This window comes from Perognathus longimembris, chromosome 1, assembly GCF_023159225.1.
Source record: "Perognathus longimembris pacificus isolate PPM17 chromosome 1, ASM2315922v1, whole genome shotgun sequence".
Taxonomy (NCBI): Eukaryota; Metazoa; Chordata; class Mammalia; order Rodentia; family Heteromyidae; genus Perognathus; species Perognathus longimembris.
The window spans coordinates 16,062,926-16,078,635 of NC_063161.1; the positions used below are offsets into that span (position 1 = coordinate 16,062,926).

The 15,710-nt window shown below is 35.7% G+C and overlaps 1 protein-coding gene across 1 annotated transcript in view; it reads left to right on the forward strand.

The window, feature by feature from the left end:
- Positions 1–15,710, forward strand: part of Anks1b (ankyrin repeat and sterile alpha motif domain containing 1B) — an 895,075-nt gene that overhangs the window by 74,569 nt on the left and 804,796 nt on the right. Inside the window, exon 2 of the mRNA XM_048357586.1 lies at positions 14,462–14,542. The gene's annotated coding sequence lies outside the window, so the exon portion shown is untranslated. The remainder of the gene's footprint in view (positions 1–14,461; positions 14,543–15,710) is intronic.

Consider the following 15,710-nt stretch of genomic DNA (forward strand, 5'->3'; position numbering starts at 1 on the left):
TAAGAATTTGATTTAAATATAGCAAAGTCATAGAAACATCGAGAAGAATGTTTAACCATATATCTGAGTACCATAACCTACTCAAACTGAAATTAAACATTACATCAACAAATATTTAATAGCTATGTCTTGAATGAATAAATGGATTAAAAACTGGTCTGCAGATAGTTAACAGAGATATTTATGTCTAAGTAGGAGAGATTCAGAAGAAAATAATTGCTATTTGTAGAATTTGGAGCTGAGGGCATGAATCTTCGGGCAGAAAAAAGTCTGTTGATAGGAAGATTAGATATAGAACTGTTAAGCCTTCTTCATTCCTCCTCATCAAAGCAGGTATTTTCTAGGTAGAACATCGGAGGAGTAGGATCATAGTTATACTGTATGAGTATTAATTTTATAGCAGAGGATAAAATAGAGGAAAATATATTGACAGTGGGAAAACTAGGCTTTTGTGAAAAGTTACAAGAGAAGTATAGATAAAACCAAATTTTGGAATTAAATAATAAAGGAAGTTGGAAAAGAGTGATAGAATCTTTTTCTATTAGACTTTAGAAATAGTTTAGCAGTATCTTAATATAGTGGGGGAGAAAGAGACAGACAGAGAGAAATGAAAACTCTATAGGATTAGAATAGAATTGCTATACTAGCCACAGGGGAAATAGTCAAGTGGTAGAACTTTTTTTCCTTGTGCCAGTCATAAGTCTTGAACTCAGAACCTGAGTGTTGTTCCAGAGCTTTTTATTTTTTTAATTGTAAAGGTAATGTACAGGGGGGTACATTTCTTTTTGAACAGTGTCATCCCCTCCCTCATTTTCTCCCAGTTTTTTCCCTCCCAACCTCCCTTCCCCCCAAGTTCTATTGTTCATTTCCAACATAGAGACTAGTGAGTATCACTGCTGAGTGTCCCTGAGCTTTTATGCTCAAGGCTTTGAGCCACAGCTCCACTTCTGGCTTCTTGGTAGTTAATTGGAGATAAGAGGCTTATGGAGTTTCCTGTCCAGACTGGCTTTGAACTATGATTTTCAGATCTCAAGCTCCTGAATAGCTAAGATTACAAGAGTGAGTCACTGACCCCCAAAAGTAGAACTATTTTAAAGGTGAAAATTAGTTTGGTTTTTGGGCATGATGAATTACAAGTACAAAATGATCATTGCCAGGGCCTACAAACTTGATTTGACCTAGGGGATAGGACAAGTATTGATAGAAATTTGACAGACACACATGAAGAAAACCAGCAATACAAACATAAAGCCAACCAACCAACAACAAAAACATTGCCAATATGTGAATGAATGTTACTCCTATATAAGTGTGTTAGATATTAGTTACTTACTAGGATTTCCTTTCCATTTTTGATGTCAGTTAAGCTTAGGGATAAATAGTTCTACCTGTTTTTCTTTCCATATGATCTCAAAATATTAAGTGAGCTCTCTTGGTATATTTGGGAATTGATAACTGAATCCAAGGGAATTCAATCTTAGTTTCTTCTCCATATCAGTCAGCTTCTTTTCTTTTACATTGTTACTCTTTCACTCCTTTTCTCCTCTACCTAGATTTTGTATTCTCACATTTAATACTTATAGTAATATTATTTGGTGTTATGGTAAAGGAGAAAAATTCAATGGGTTATATAATATTTGAATATTGAGTAGGAAGATGAAAGTAATGCATAACCTGTTATTCTATGTTATTCTATGTTAAATATTCTAGTAGTTTCTTTAATTTACATGGTATATTATTATCTTTGGAAAATGAATAATATTTATAATTTTTGTTGCATTAAGAAGATTAAAAAAAAAAAGGCTGGATTAGTCAGTGTCATAAAAATACCAGACCATTTTTAGAATATATTTGCCTTGGCAGAATATTACCCTTGCTAAAGTTAGAGAGAGAATCACAGAAATACTCTTAAGGCATATGAGGTATGTTCTTTAGCTATCTTAAGTCTTCCTTTGTGCTTTTCCTTATTGTTATAGTATCTAAAGAGCTTTAAATGTTGCCTTAAATAAGAATCTAGTTACCACTTTAACCAGTTGGAGAGCCTTTGATTTTTTTCCATTCTGAAAATTTCTATAAAAATGATTTGCACATATGATCCTGAAAAGCTTTAGTTCCTTTTCTTTTTAATGCATAAGTGTATGCTTATTGGAAGCCTATTGCATGTGAAGATTTGTCACTGATTCAATTATGTGCACTGATGATATACAGAAAAATATTTTTAACTTCCTTTGTAAAAATGATTTATATATCACCACTCTAAATATTCAGTGTTAACAGCAAAATTTAGTGCTAGAGTTAGCATAACCAGTTAGACCAAAATCTACCATGTTAAAAATGAATAATGCATTTATTTTAATCTTTGCCTAACCACCCCCACCCCTTTGGCTACTAAAAGAGATGCAGCAAAATTCCCCAAGAGTAATTCTTTTTCTGGAGCTGCTCCAGTGGCAACTCAAAATTTTTTTTTGAAAAGAATATTCACTTGTGTGTAATAGCTTGGCATACATAATAGGACATGTTAATATGTTTCTAAAAGGAGCATGGTAGCTCATGAATAACATAAAAAAGTACAAAAACTTCTTTATTGTTCATGATTAAACTGAAATTGCTTGCATGTGAGCAGATTTAATTGTTTATAAAATCTGCATAATGTTAGCAGCAATTAGATGATGTGAGACAGAATTTTCAGACTTGTAAAAGCCTGATTATTAGTCATAGATGTTACTATAATAAATAACTTTTACCAAATATAATGTAGAAAAATAACAATGAGTATAATTAATTGCTTATGGAAAATTTAAATGAATTCTATTATTTATTTAATCCTACGATATTAAATTTTTCAAGTTGATCTAGATTATCAGGGTAATAAGACTCTTTAGAAAATGAATAAGTTTGCTGCATGCTTGTAATCTAGCTATGTGGGAGGCATAAGCAGGAAGATGTTGGGCTTCAGGCCTGTCCCAAGTTAAAACAGGAGACTGTGGAAAAAAAAAAATCACTAAAGCAAAAAAGATTGGGAGTGTGGCTGAAGTGGTAGGTAGAGCACCTTTCATCTGTTCTGGCTATGAGGAATAAAGTTCAAGCCCCAGTACCATCAAAGAGGGTAGAAAAAAACACCAACTGGTGCTAGTTATAATTTTATAATTATAATTTTACAGTTATAATCTTAGCTACTCAGGAAACTGAGATCTGAGAATCAAGGTTTGGAGCCAGCTTGGGCAGACAATCCTTGAGACTCTTATTTCCACTTAACCAGAAAAAAAAATCAAAAGTGGAGGCATGGCTCAAGTCATTGAATGTTAGCCATGAATGAAAAGGCCAAACCAGACAGAATCCTGTATTTAAGCTCTAGTTCTAGTACCAGGAAAAAAACCAACCAATCAACAAACAAAAAAACCCCAAACAAACAAAACCAGAAAGCCACAAGAAAACAAAAACATACATTTTCTAATAGAGCCAGTGATGAGTACCTGTGGTTGTTAAAATATTTTTTCCCAGGCTAGGTATCAGTGGCTCACACCTGCAATTCTAGCGACACAGGAGGATGAGATCTGAAGATCATAGTTCAAAACCAGCACAAGTCTGAAAGTCCATGGAACTCTTATGTCCAACTATCCACCAAAAAGCCAGAAGTGGAGCTGTAGCTCAAATAGTAGAGCACTAGTCTTGAGCAAAAAAAACATAGGGACAGTATCCAGGCCCTGAATTCAAGTCCTAGGAGGCACCAAAAAAAAAAAAAATTCCTTAGAACTCTAAGTACTTGCTCTCTGTTTTCTCAGAACCTCTGAGGGTTCATTATAAGAAGGGCTTCTGATTCTCAGTCTAGAGACATGTAAATTAATGCCTTCATCCATAAGATTTATGAATTCCATTAGAGTTATCTAAGAGCCAGTCTTTCTTTATTCCTTTCACATAACAGTTTTTGTTAGCACTTTGTTTTCACTTGTAGTTGAAATACTGAAATTTGTCTTTACCGCAGGTTAATTTCTTCTTGTTCTTTTTTTTTCTTTTTGTTGTTCTTTTTTTAAGGTTCATTTTTTTTATTATTGCTTTCCCTGTCAACTTTATTTCCTGTTTTTACAGTATATATGACTAGAATATTTGATATCTGAATTAATCACATACATCTTTTTCCCACCTCTCATTTCTCTTTATCTTTTTCTCTGCCTTCTAAAGAAAATATTCTAGTGGTATTTTTTTAAATCACTTTTCAAAATTTCCCATGAATTGTCCAAGTTCTCTTACAATTTATTTTGTTTACTAATGTTTCTCTTAAATCTCTTGGTAATTTGAAGGTTCCGTGTAGTTGCTATAGCCTTTATTTTATGCATGTATCTTCAAAGTCAATCAAATTATTTATCATCTAGGCCAAATTTTCCATGCATAAAATACATCAGTAATTCCAGGTTTTTATGTAAGATAGTGTTAACTCCCTCTTTTTATCCCTACAAACTAGTTACAAGCATTTTACAATCCCACGCACAAATACCCCAATTATGTTAAATGACTCAACAACTAGAGTTAATTTTGTATGAAGAGATTAAATTTGCTTGATTGGTTTTTCAATGAAGACTATGCTAATGTGAAATTTTAAATTGATAGCTTTATTTGTTTTGACAAAGACATATGGAGAAAAGTCTTCTCAACTACTTCAATATACTCTAAATCACCCACAAAGAAAGTATCAACCAATTCCTTTAAGAAGAAATTACAAGAAACTGAAAAATTCACAAATTAGTGTAATAAAAATGAAGGGTACAAGGAAAAAATCCATATGTGCTTCCTATTTTTTGTTTTCATTACATAAAACTTCATTAATTATATGTGTGTATGTATGTGCATATATATATTCACTCAAAGCAGAAATATGATCTCTCTATAACATAATAATGACCATGTATTGTTATTGAATAACTACTCTCCACTTCCTTATTTCCACATCTGTTAAGTAGTCCCAAAAAGAGATCAACTGTAATTTGTCTTTTTAAGCCAAGCCACTTTAAGCTCCGGAAATAGTCAAAGCACAGGAAACTACTATGTTGGTCTGTTATAGGAATACCAAAACAATCCAGAAAAATCCTAATCAGAACATTTCCAAGGAATTAAACCCAAAATTTGTATTCATAAGGTTTCTTTTCTATTTCACACCATCCATACTCCTGCAATTCAACTCTTTTAAAATGAGTCTTCTAGCCTTATCATACCTACTTTATTATTCTGGCTAGCTTCTGTAATGGCTCAACAAACCCTTATTCTTGGTATCTGGAGGCGATGTTCTGTACCTCACTTGTTTTCTGCCCAGTAAGTGCTGCCTGTCCACATTGTAGGGCAGAGCTCTCTGAATCACTTCTCATTCAAAGGGATGCCTGACATAGAAACTGAACTTTCTCCTAAGGAAGACCATTAAATTTCATTTGTTAAAGTTTTTCTTTAAATGCAATTCTTTTCACCTAATCAACTCAAAATTAGAAAAAAAATGTTAAAATAATTCCTAAGGGGGTAGGCATGGTGGTCTATACTTATATAGGCAAGCAAAAGGCAAGAAGATCACAAGTTCAGGCCATCCTGAGTTATGAAGCACCAAGACCTTGCACAAATAAATCCTAAAGCTCCATGACTTCAACAGTTTGGCCCAATATCTGAACTGCTGACATCTGAAGATATAAAATTCAACTTTGCTAAACGTGTAATTTTACATTGCTAATAAACCATTCCTGTTATCTACTATCCACAGTTCTTCAGCTTCACCAGGGCAGCATCCTACTTTTGCCATTGTATCTAAAGTAACCATCTGGAGCACCTCAGCCATCTGTATGTAACACATCTATGTATCTCCGTTCCTGTATTGGTTTACATTGTCATGGTATATGGAAATTTGAGTGTTTCAGCTTTATTGGATCTGTTCATTTGAAAACTTCATTCTCCTATTTTAAGTTTTCTCCCTTGGTATGGTAGGGAATTCATGTTCAGTGAAATCAGCAAAACTTAAATTACTGTTGATAATATGGTTGTCAGATTCAATAATTATTAAGAAATATTTCTAGTTTTCTCCCTGTGCCTAAGTAACTTGGTATGGTAGGGAATGCATTTCTCTCTCCTCCCATTCCTTTCCATTCCCTCTGTATCCTGTCACTTTGCAAGAAGGTGGCAAAGGAAAAAAAAAAGAATATTTTCTTATACAATGTGACTGCCTGTGGCAAGGTTTCTGACCCTTTTCTCCCTTTCTTTAGTCCAAAGCAGATTTGTCAATGGCTACCTACTGACAGATGCTGTCACACGCAGCAGGTCGCCCGAGGCTGTTTTCTTCTCCTGCTTGTTTGCCTCCTGCTACATTGATTGATGGCCAGCCTGTGGCTCTCAATCTCATCTACCATTTGCTGCCCCAGTTCAGGCTCCCCAGGGACCATTTATATTCTCTACACTTTAGAAACTGGACTTAAATATATTTCAATGGTTTTTTGCATGCATATAAGTACTTGGCTTTTATTTAACCCTCCCTGCCTTCCAATTGACTTAAAAAACAACAACAAAAAAACTTTGCTTTTGACCAGAAGCCTTTGTCCTATTAGTTTGTCCAGTTCTCTTCCATTTCCATCCTGCCTTCACTCCAGAAGTTATAGGGTAGATCAAGCAAAGACAATATACAAACATGGTATGCGTTTGTCAGTTACTCAGTTATTTTTTCTTTCAGTTGTTCTCTGACTTTTTCTTAGTGTTTGTTTCCTTGGGATTTAGGAAGAAAATCAGTTTAATTTTTTTCCTTGCCCTGTATGTATGAAGAGAGACTTTCTACAAAGATTGCATTCACCAAAGTATGGCTACATCATGTCTGTATCCTTATATCTTGCAAAGTGAAGGCAGGAGTTTATAGCCATTTGCTGTTGTGGAGTGGAGGTATCTTATTCCAACATCTAGGATTTCTGGCAAACCTCAAGGCAACAAAAGATGGAAGCCAATGTTAGCCAATGTTTCCTAGAGTCCTTTAAAATGTACAGGATTAGCTGATGAACAGCAAAACCAGCAAAAAATAAATAACCATTGACATTATGGTTGTCAGATTCAATAATTATTAAGTATTCCTGAAGTAAAATTCATAAAGAAGAAGCAGTAATATAGCATTAAAATTCTATATTGTTTAAACACAGACTTTGAATTTAAAGTAAGAAAACCCACACTATTTGACCTAACACCTTTGGATTGAAAGTGGCAAAAGATACAAATTAGACATCCTAACAGCAATAAGAACTACAGATTTAAAGTAGTGGTGCAGCTCAGTGGTAGATCTTATGCCTAGCATTTCATTGCCGTGTATTTTATTCTCTGCCTAAACCAACCAACAAGCAAAGTAGGAAAAGGAGAGGAATGTGTGTGTGTGTGTGTGTGTGTGTGTGTGTGTGTTTGTTTGTGTGTATGTGTGTGTGTGTGTGTGTGTGTGTGTGTGGTCATTTTCTCTACCACTTAAAAAAACAAAAAGGCAGTTAAGTGTTTAAACAGAATAAGATTGTTTGAAAGTAAAAGGAAAGCCATGAAAGAAAGAAAAAAAATTACCTGACTCTGGAAATATGGGGAGAGGATTTCCCAATAACCCTGGGGGTTGGAAGGGTATGTGTATGTTGAAATGTCTTTGCCTTGTCCTGCTAGATATTTGGTCCCTAGTCTTCTCCCACTTGGAAAAATGAAACTTTGGTTTAATTTGCTAAGCGGTGGTTGCAAGCTGCTAAAGGCCTTTCTGATTGGATTCCCTGTCCTTAGGAATGGGAGCACTGTAAATTCTGTCTAGTTGAACTCCTTCCTTTCTGGAACATGAGAGTTAAAGTGGGTGGGCTTGCTTTCTGCTTTTTCATCTTGTCTAAACATTTGTGCTTATCTTGCCCCCCATCCCAGGAACAAGAATGATGATTAATATTCTGTTGTTTCCCACCATTATAGCCTTTGCCTCAGTCAACATCTATCCCTAACTACATGACCAGGATCAGGTATCTGTCCCTCAAAAAATATATAGATTTGGGCTGGGGATATAGCCTAGTGGCAAGAGTGCCTGCCTCTGATACACGAGGCCCTGGGTTCGCTTCCCCAGCACCACATATACAGAAAACGGCCAGAAGCGGCGCTGTGGCTCAAGTGGCAGAGTGCTAGCCTTGAGCAGGAAGAAGCCAGGGACAGTGCTCAGGCCCGGAGTCCAAGGCCCAGGACTGGCCAAAAAAAAAAAAAAAAAAAAAAAATATATATAGATTTAATATAGTTCTAAAGGACTATTAAGGCATAAATTAAATGTTAAGGAAAAGTAGCAATTTCTTTTAAAGGAAACTTCATCAAGAGAACAAAAAAAAAATAGAATGCCCTAAGATGTTAGAAATACTCTCATGTGTCCAAGCTCAAAGAATAGACACAGGATATAGTAAAAGATACTTTAATAATGGTCTTGTCTGATGGTCAGGCATCTCCTGAGTGGTTACAACAAGGAGTTTATCCCTAGTGTGCAAGGTCCCTGCCTCAGTCTCCATTGTCTGGTACTATGAGTGTGAAATCAGAGGCAGGATAAAGGTATTGAATCTCAGAAATAGGATGAAATGTCAAAGACAGAATGCCTTAATGTGGGAAACTCCAGATCAGCCATTACAAGAAAATTCCAGAGATAGGCTTTTAAAAGTAAGTCCTTGAACCAGACAGGTTTATGGGAGAAGATCTGAGATGTGGTTTTGTCAACAGCAGTAAATCCCATTTGGTCTACAGGAATAAATCTAGAATGCAAGACCCAGATAAGGTAGGGGAGAGCCCAAAAGGTAAACTTGATGGAATGTTGCTTTGTAGCCATTAGTCTAGATGTAGCTTTAGATGTAACCTTGACATCTTATTGTTTATTGCCTTGTAATAATTAGTTTTGAAATAGTTATTTATCTGTAATCACTAATTAACGACTTCTGTAATTTGTTTGTGCTCACACATTGCTATCTGCTTATGACTGTTCCCTTTAAAAACCCTGCTGAACAAAGGCCCAGGGCTGCACTCTCATATGAATAGAGGAGTTCAGACACTGTGGCTTAATAAGACTCCTAGCCCTGTTTATTGGATTCAGAGGTCCAGTTTGTGGGTATTGGGATATAATTAATAATGAGGTGTATGTATTTTCTCCTGGATATGTCCTAAATGTCATTACTTCTTATCGGGTGATTTGAATACTTCTACCTCTTGAGATTGGTTGAATTTTTAAGGCAAGTTTTGGCTGTCTCCACCCTCTTACTCTCTTGTGGCAGGAAGACTATTCTCTGACACATACAGGGTGAGGCAGGAGTACAGTGGGTTCTTTTTTTTTTTTTTTTTTGCCAGTCCTGGGCCTTGGACTCAGGGCCTGAGCACTGTCCCTGGCTTCTTTTGGCTCAAGGCTAGCACTCTACCACTTGAGTCACAGTGCCACTTCTGGCCATTTTCTGTATATGTGGTGCTGGGGAATCGAACCCAGGGCTTCAAGTATACGAGGCAAGCGCTCTTGCCACTAGGCCATATCCCCAGCCCCTACAATGGGTTCTTGTTCTCCAGTGGCATAGAAATAAAAGTCAGGAACAGCGACAATGTTATAGTAAGGTAACAGAACTTATCTAACAAAGGGAAAGTAAAGGCAGCTCAGGAGAGTAAGCAGTAGACTGGAAACCAGGTGTCTGCTACATGGTAGGGGATAGCATTTTTATTGGTCCTATACCCCTTTTTCTCTTCCCTCTAAGCCATCTATCAGATTGTGATAAGTTTATTTGAAATAAGCAATACCATCCTCTTGGGAAATGGCTTGCAAGAGGGCTGGCCTGAGTCATGGAAAGACCCTCCCCTAGGTGGTGGCCACAGGATGGTGGGCTGGTCTTGGCAGATTAGTTTGTCTAAAACAAGCAAAACTCTTCTAAGAGGTAGCTTACACAAGGGCTGGCCCCTGAGTTTTGGAAATACCTAAGATCCTCTCCTACATTGTGGCCACCAGTTGGGAGGGGCCCCAAGCAGACCTAAATCAGTCAACTGATGTTTTCCTTCAAGAGTTTCTACCTTTTTCCATTGTGACCCCTTCTAGCTTCCTGTTTGCTTCAGTGCAAACCACCATGCAAGCTACTATGCAAACCAGCTACTGGTATTATTCCACCGAGGGTCAAATGCTTGTCTTGTAAATGGATGGCCACTGACTTTATTTCTAATACTAGACAAAATAACAACAAAATGGAGGTGGAGCTGTGGCTCAAGAGTAACCTTGAGCACACAGAAGCTCAGGGACAGGGCTCAGACCCTGAGTTCAAGCCCTGTGACCAACCCAAAAAACCCCCAAACCAAAAAACAACAGCTACAACAAAAAACAAATTTAGCTTAAAGATCAAATTGACCTTATTTGCTATTCATAAATGTAAAATAGAGTAAGAGATTCCATTGTAATCTCTTGTAAAGTAGGAATAAGGAAATAGAACAATGGAAAAAAGCAGAATGAGCAAGTGAGCAAGCTTGAGGCCTTGAGTTGTTCAATCATCAGAATGGTTAACATCAGGTTACTTCAGGTAAGTTTTAAGTGTTAAAACAGAAAAGAGGGGCTTCCAAATTATACTGTCTTAGGTTGAAAATCTATTTTCTAACAAACAAAAACAACAACAAAAAAACCCAACAGGTTGGTTTTAGGATCCACTTGACACCTTAGAGTTTCTGGTGACTCAGTTATAATTTCTTCACTTTCATTTTTTTTTTTTTGCCAGTTGTGGGCCTTGGACTCAGGGCCTGAGCACTGTCCCTGGCTTCTTTTTGCTCAAGGCTAGCACTCTGTCACTTGAGCCACAGCACCACTTCTGGCCATTTTCTATATATGTGGTGCTGGGGAATTGAACCCAGGGCTTCATTTATATGAGGCAAGCCACTAGGCCATATTCCCAGCCCACTTCACTTTCATTTTTATATTTTATCTTGACCCTTTATTTCATTGTGATTTTTAAATTTGTACTACTTAAAAGAAAAATGATGTTGAGTATCTTTTCATATTCTTTTGAAAATTGTTTTTTTTTCCCCCCTGAAATCAGGGCTTGCTATACAGCATGGACTGGCTTTGAACATGCTGTATAACCTAGGCTGGCCTCTAGCTCATGATCTTCCTTTTTCAGTCTCAGAGTGCTGGGATCATACCTGCCTACTTTTCATGTTCTTATCATCTGCATAAAGTTTCTATAAAAATATCTGTTTTCCCATTTTGAAGAGGGATGTTGAGTTTCTTAGTGCATTTAGAAGATTATTCATGTACTCCACTTCTAAAACTGTATAAAGACATTTAATTTACCCCCAATTTTTTCCCAAGTCTATTTGTTTTCATTCTCTTAATGTTGTTGAGGGCTAAAATCTCTTAATTTTTATGTAGTCTAATTGGCCAAATTCCTTTGTGTGAGTCATGCTTTATGTCATAGTGAAGAAATTGGCTTTACTCAAGATCACAAAAGTTCTCCTGCACATTTTCTTGCAGAAATTTAGTTTTTGGTCTTACTTTCATATTTGTGATATAGTTTTAGTTATTTATTATGCATGGCATGATTAGTGATATATCAAGATTTTATTTTGTCTTTAGGCTACCCATTTGTTTCAGCATTATTTTTTTAAAGACTCTGCTTTCTTTAATTGTCAAGGAATCAATTGCACACATATATAAGCCTATCTGAACTTTCTATTTCTCCATTATGATCTGTTGATCTGTCTTTCTTTTAACTACTGCACTATCAGTCTGTTTACTGTATTTTTTTCATAATCGTGATATCAAATAGTGTAAATTTTCAACTTTTCTTGGCTTTCATGTCCTGTACATTTCCATATGATTTTAAAGGCAGTCAATTTCTGTAAAACAGCTTGCTGGGACTTTGATTTAATTGCATTGAACTAAACATCGATTTGTGAAAGCCTGATATTATAACAGTTTTGATATATAGACTTGGCATATCTTACCATTTGTTTAATCCTTCTTTCCTTTTTCTCAGAAATATTTTGTAGTTTTCTCTGTATAGGTTTGCATATCTTTATCAAGTTTATTCCAACTATTTCATATTCTTCATGAAATGGTTTATTTTGTAACAACTATTTTCTATTTTCTTTAAACATTCAGCTTCAGATCTTTGCTAGCATATAAAAAAATCATATATAAAGTCTGTCACTGGTGGCTTATGCCTTTAATCCTAGCTACTCAGAGGGCTGAGATCTGAGGATCATAGTTAGAAGCCAGTCTGGTCAGGGTTCATGAGACTCTTATCCTCAATTAACCACCATAGAACCAGAAGTAGAGTTGTGGCTGAAAGTGGTAGAGCATTAGGCTTGAGCAGAAAAGCTCAGGGACAGCACCCAAGCCCCGAGTTCAAGCCCTATGACTGACCAAAAAACCCCTATATATATTATATATACCTATATAGATTATATATATTATATATACACACATACATATACATATATTTATATATAAAGATATATATACATATACATTTATATGGTTTTTCAAACTACATATATATGTACATATATGTAGTATCTTGTGACTTTGCTGAACACACTTCATTTAATTAATTTTTTTGGAGGAATATTCCTCTTTTTTTTTTTTTTTTGTATGTGTGTGTATGTGGGTGGGTACAGAAGCTTAAACTTGGGGCCTGGCTGCTGTCCCTGAGCTTTTCTGCTCAAGGCCAGGGCTCTACTTTGAATCACAACTTCACTTTTGACCTTTTAGTGGTTAATTGTAGATACTCATCTCATGGACTTTGATGCCAGGGCTGGGTTTACACTGTGATCCTTAGATCTCAGCCTCCTGAATAGTTAGGATTATAATGCTGAGCCACTGGTGTCTGGCTGTAACTTTCCTTTTTGGTTCATGCTAGTTCTTTCTATTACCAGTTTGCTGACAGTTTTTGTTTTATTATTTATTTATTTTTAATATTGTATTCATTTCTTTATTGTCAAAGTACTGTACAGAAGGGTTACAATTTCATATGTAGGACAGTGCATACATTTCTTATTCAACTTGTTACCTCCTTCTCCTCATTATAGTTTTTGTTTTAGACAGAGTTTTTCTTTTTTTGACTGTCAATAGGATAAATAATAGATGTCCAATTAAGCAACTTTGCTTTACTAAGTGTTTTCTTTACTAATTATAGACTCATAATCTTTCATTTGCAAGCACTGTTTATTCTCTTTTAAAGGCTTTGTGTGCTCTCTGGTGCCTTAATTATCTCAGTACTCTTAATTATTACATCATGCACCTGACCTCTCCATTAGTCTTTGTTCTGATAAAGACCTTGAGTTATGATTTTGTGCTCTATATATCTATCTTAATATAAGCAAATTGTTTATAATAAATATTTTATGAATATGTTAGTTATTAGATAGCATCATCATGAACACCAGTTAAGTAATTTTTGTTCATTTTTCAGGAAAGTACTGTTTCAATGTTTTATTTTCCCCAAAGATAAAAATAATTACTTAAACTGTATGAGATTTTTTTATTCTGGTCCTGGGGAATGAACTCAGGGTCTAGGAACTGTCGCTGAGTTCTTCTGCTCAAGTCTAGTTCTCTACCACTCGAATCACAGTTCCACTTATAGCTTTTTTGGTAGTTTATTGGTGGTAAGAGTCATTCACACAGACCTTCCTGCCTGGGCTGGCTTCCAAATGCAATCCTCATATCTCACCTTCTTGAGTAGCTAGGATTACAGGCATGAGATGCCCACCTGAAATGAGTTCCATGTTATCTCCAGAATATATTGTAAACTCAGTAATAACTGCAGAGTTGTTAAGATTTACAATAGTCCAAATCTTTTCATTTTATTTTCAAGGATGAAAGATTGATTATATTTTCTTAGTAGCACTAGAATAGCAAGAAGAGTTTGTATTCTTCCTACAAGAAAAAATGAACTACTGCTGTTCAGAATGAGGGCAGGTGTCATTAGTCTTTATTCTCTGATAGAGAATATATATCCAAATGTTAATATTTAAGTAATAGAAAGCTATTAGGAGTTTTTAGAAGCAGATTTAATGCATTTAACACATTCACTAATAATTTTTTTCTTTTTTTTTTTTCCTTTGGCCAGTCCTGGGCCTTGGACTCAGGGCCTGAGCACTGTCCCTGGCTTTCTTTTTGCTCAAGGCTAGCACTCTGCCGCTTGAGCCACAATGCCTCTTCTGGCCGTTTTCTGTATATGTGGTGCTGGGGAATCGAACCTAGGGCTTCATGTATGGGAGGCAAGCTCTCTTGTCACTAGGCCATATCCCCAGCCCCCACTAATAATTTCTGAAGGTAGTTATATTCCCTGGATCAGATAGATCAAGTTGTTCTGAGGGGTATGAATGAAAAATGACAATTGTTTACTACATGATTACGATTTTTCATATACTAGGTGCTGATGACTGTGGGACTTTGAGTTTTGTTTTGCTAAGCCTGATTATTAACTATTACTCAACACTTGTGCTTCATTTTCAGCATCTGGCGAGGCCCCAATGTGAACTGCACAGATAGTTCTGGTTACACTGCTTTACACCATGCAGCCTTAAATGGACATAAGTAAGTGCCTCTTATTTTGACTAGAATCATTGTGTACTGAATTACATGTGATAAAATTATTTCTGATGATACATTTCTTATGTTGCATGAGTCCACCTGTCTTAGGTGCATTTGGAGAGGATCCAGATGATACCAACTAACAAGTTAAACTTGGTGGGAATGTCAAGGATGATTGTGTACAGAGTGTGAACTGCAATACTCTGAAATAATCAGATTTACACAGGGAAGATGAAGGAAGTAACAGGATCGACCGTGTGTAGTTTGGGGAAGAGCACAGGATAAAATCACTTGATTACACTTTCCTTTTTGGTGTTTACTCATCCTCATCCAATATAGAAATATTCACTGAGAGTAAAATCTTGTTATTACAAGCTTATACATATGTATGTGAACAATATAAAAATCCTTCATATTTAGCTAAAATGTTTTCTCCTGGTCATTCAAAATCATTTTTCTTGTTTTAAACTTATTAACTCTAAAAATATTATAAGCTTAAGGAATTGTTTTTCAAACAGTAGATAGTGTATATCATGGTTTATGAAGAATGTTTTAACCACAATCGCTACTTTGTATCTAGTATTTCAGCTAGTAACCAACTACATAGTGGAAAAGTGTGACAGATCTAAGTAATTCAGATTTCTGTCCTTACAGAACAAAAATTACGCTCTTCCTATATTTCCGTTTCCTTTTTTAAGAAGAATTCACAATCGTTTTTGTAGCCTTAGTGCTTTAGATTTGATAATTGATGCTTTAAAATACTAGTTATATTTTATTTTCCTATCTAATATATATCTTTTTATTCTATAAGTTGAAGCACATGAGACATATTTTATTTTAAACCTGATGGTTATAACTTCTCACTGCAAGAAATTTACAATTATTTTGTCATTATCACTAAGACACTTTTTTTCTCTTGAAACACTGCATAAATCGAGTGGTCAATGGTTCACATCCAAAATTCTGGCTACACAAGAGAGAAATGGGAAGATTATGGTTTGAGGCCAGTTTGTGAAAACAGTTCATATGACCCCATCTGAACCAGTATTTGGATTCAGTGGCATGCATCTATCATCTTAGCAACTGCAAGAGTGAGATCAGGAGGATTACTGGCTCCTGACTACATAGGAGATGATGATATTCTGGGTATATAAATCAGTAATATGACTTA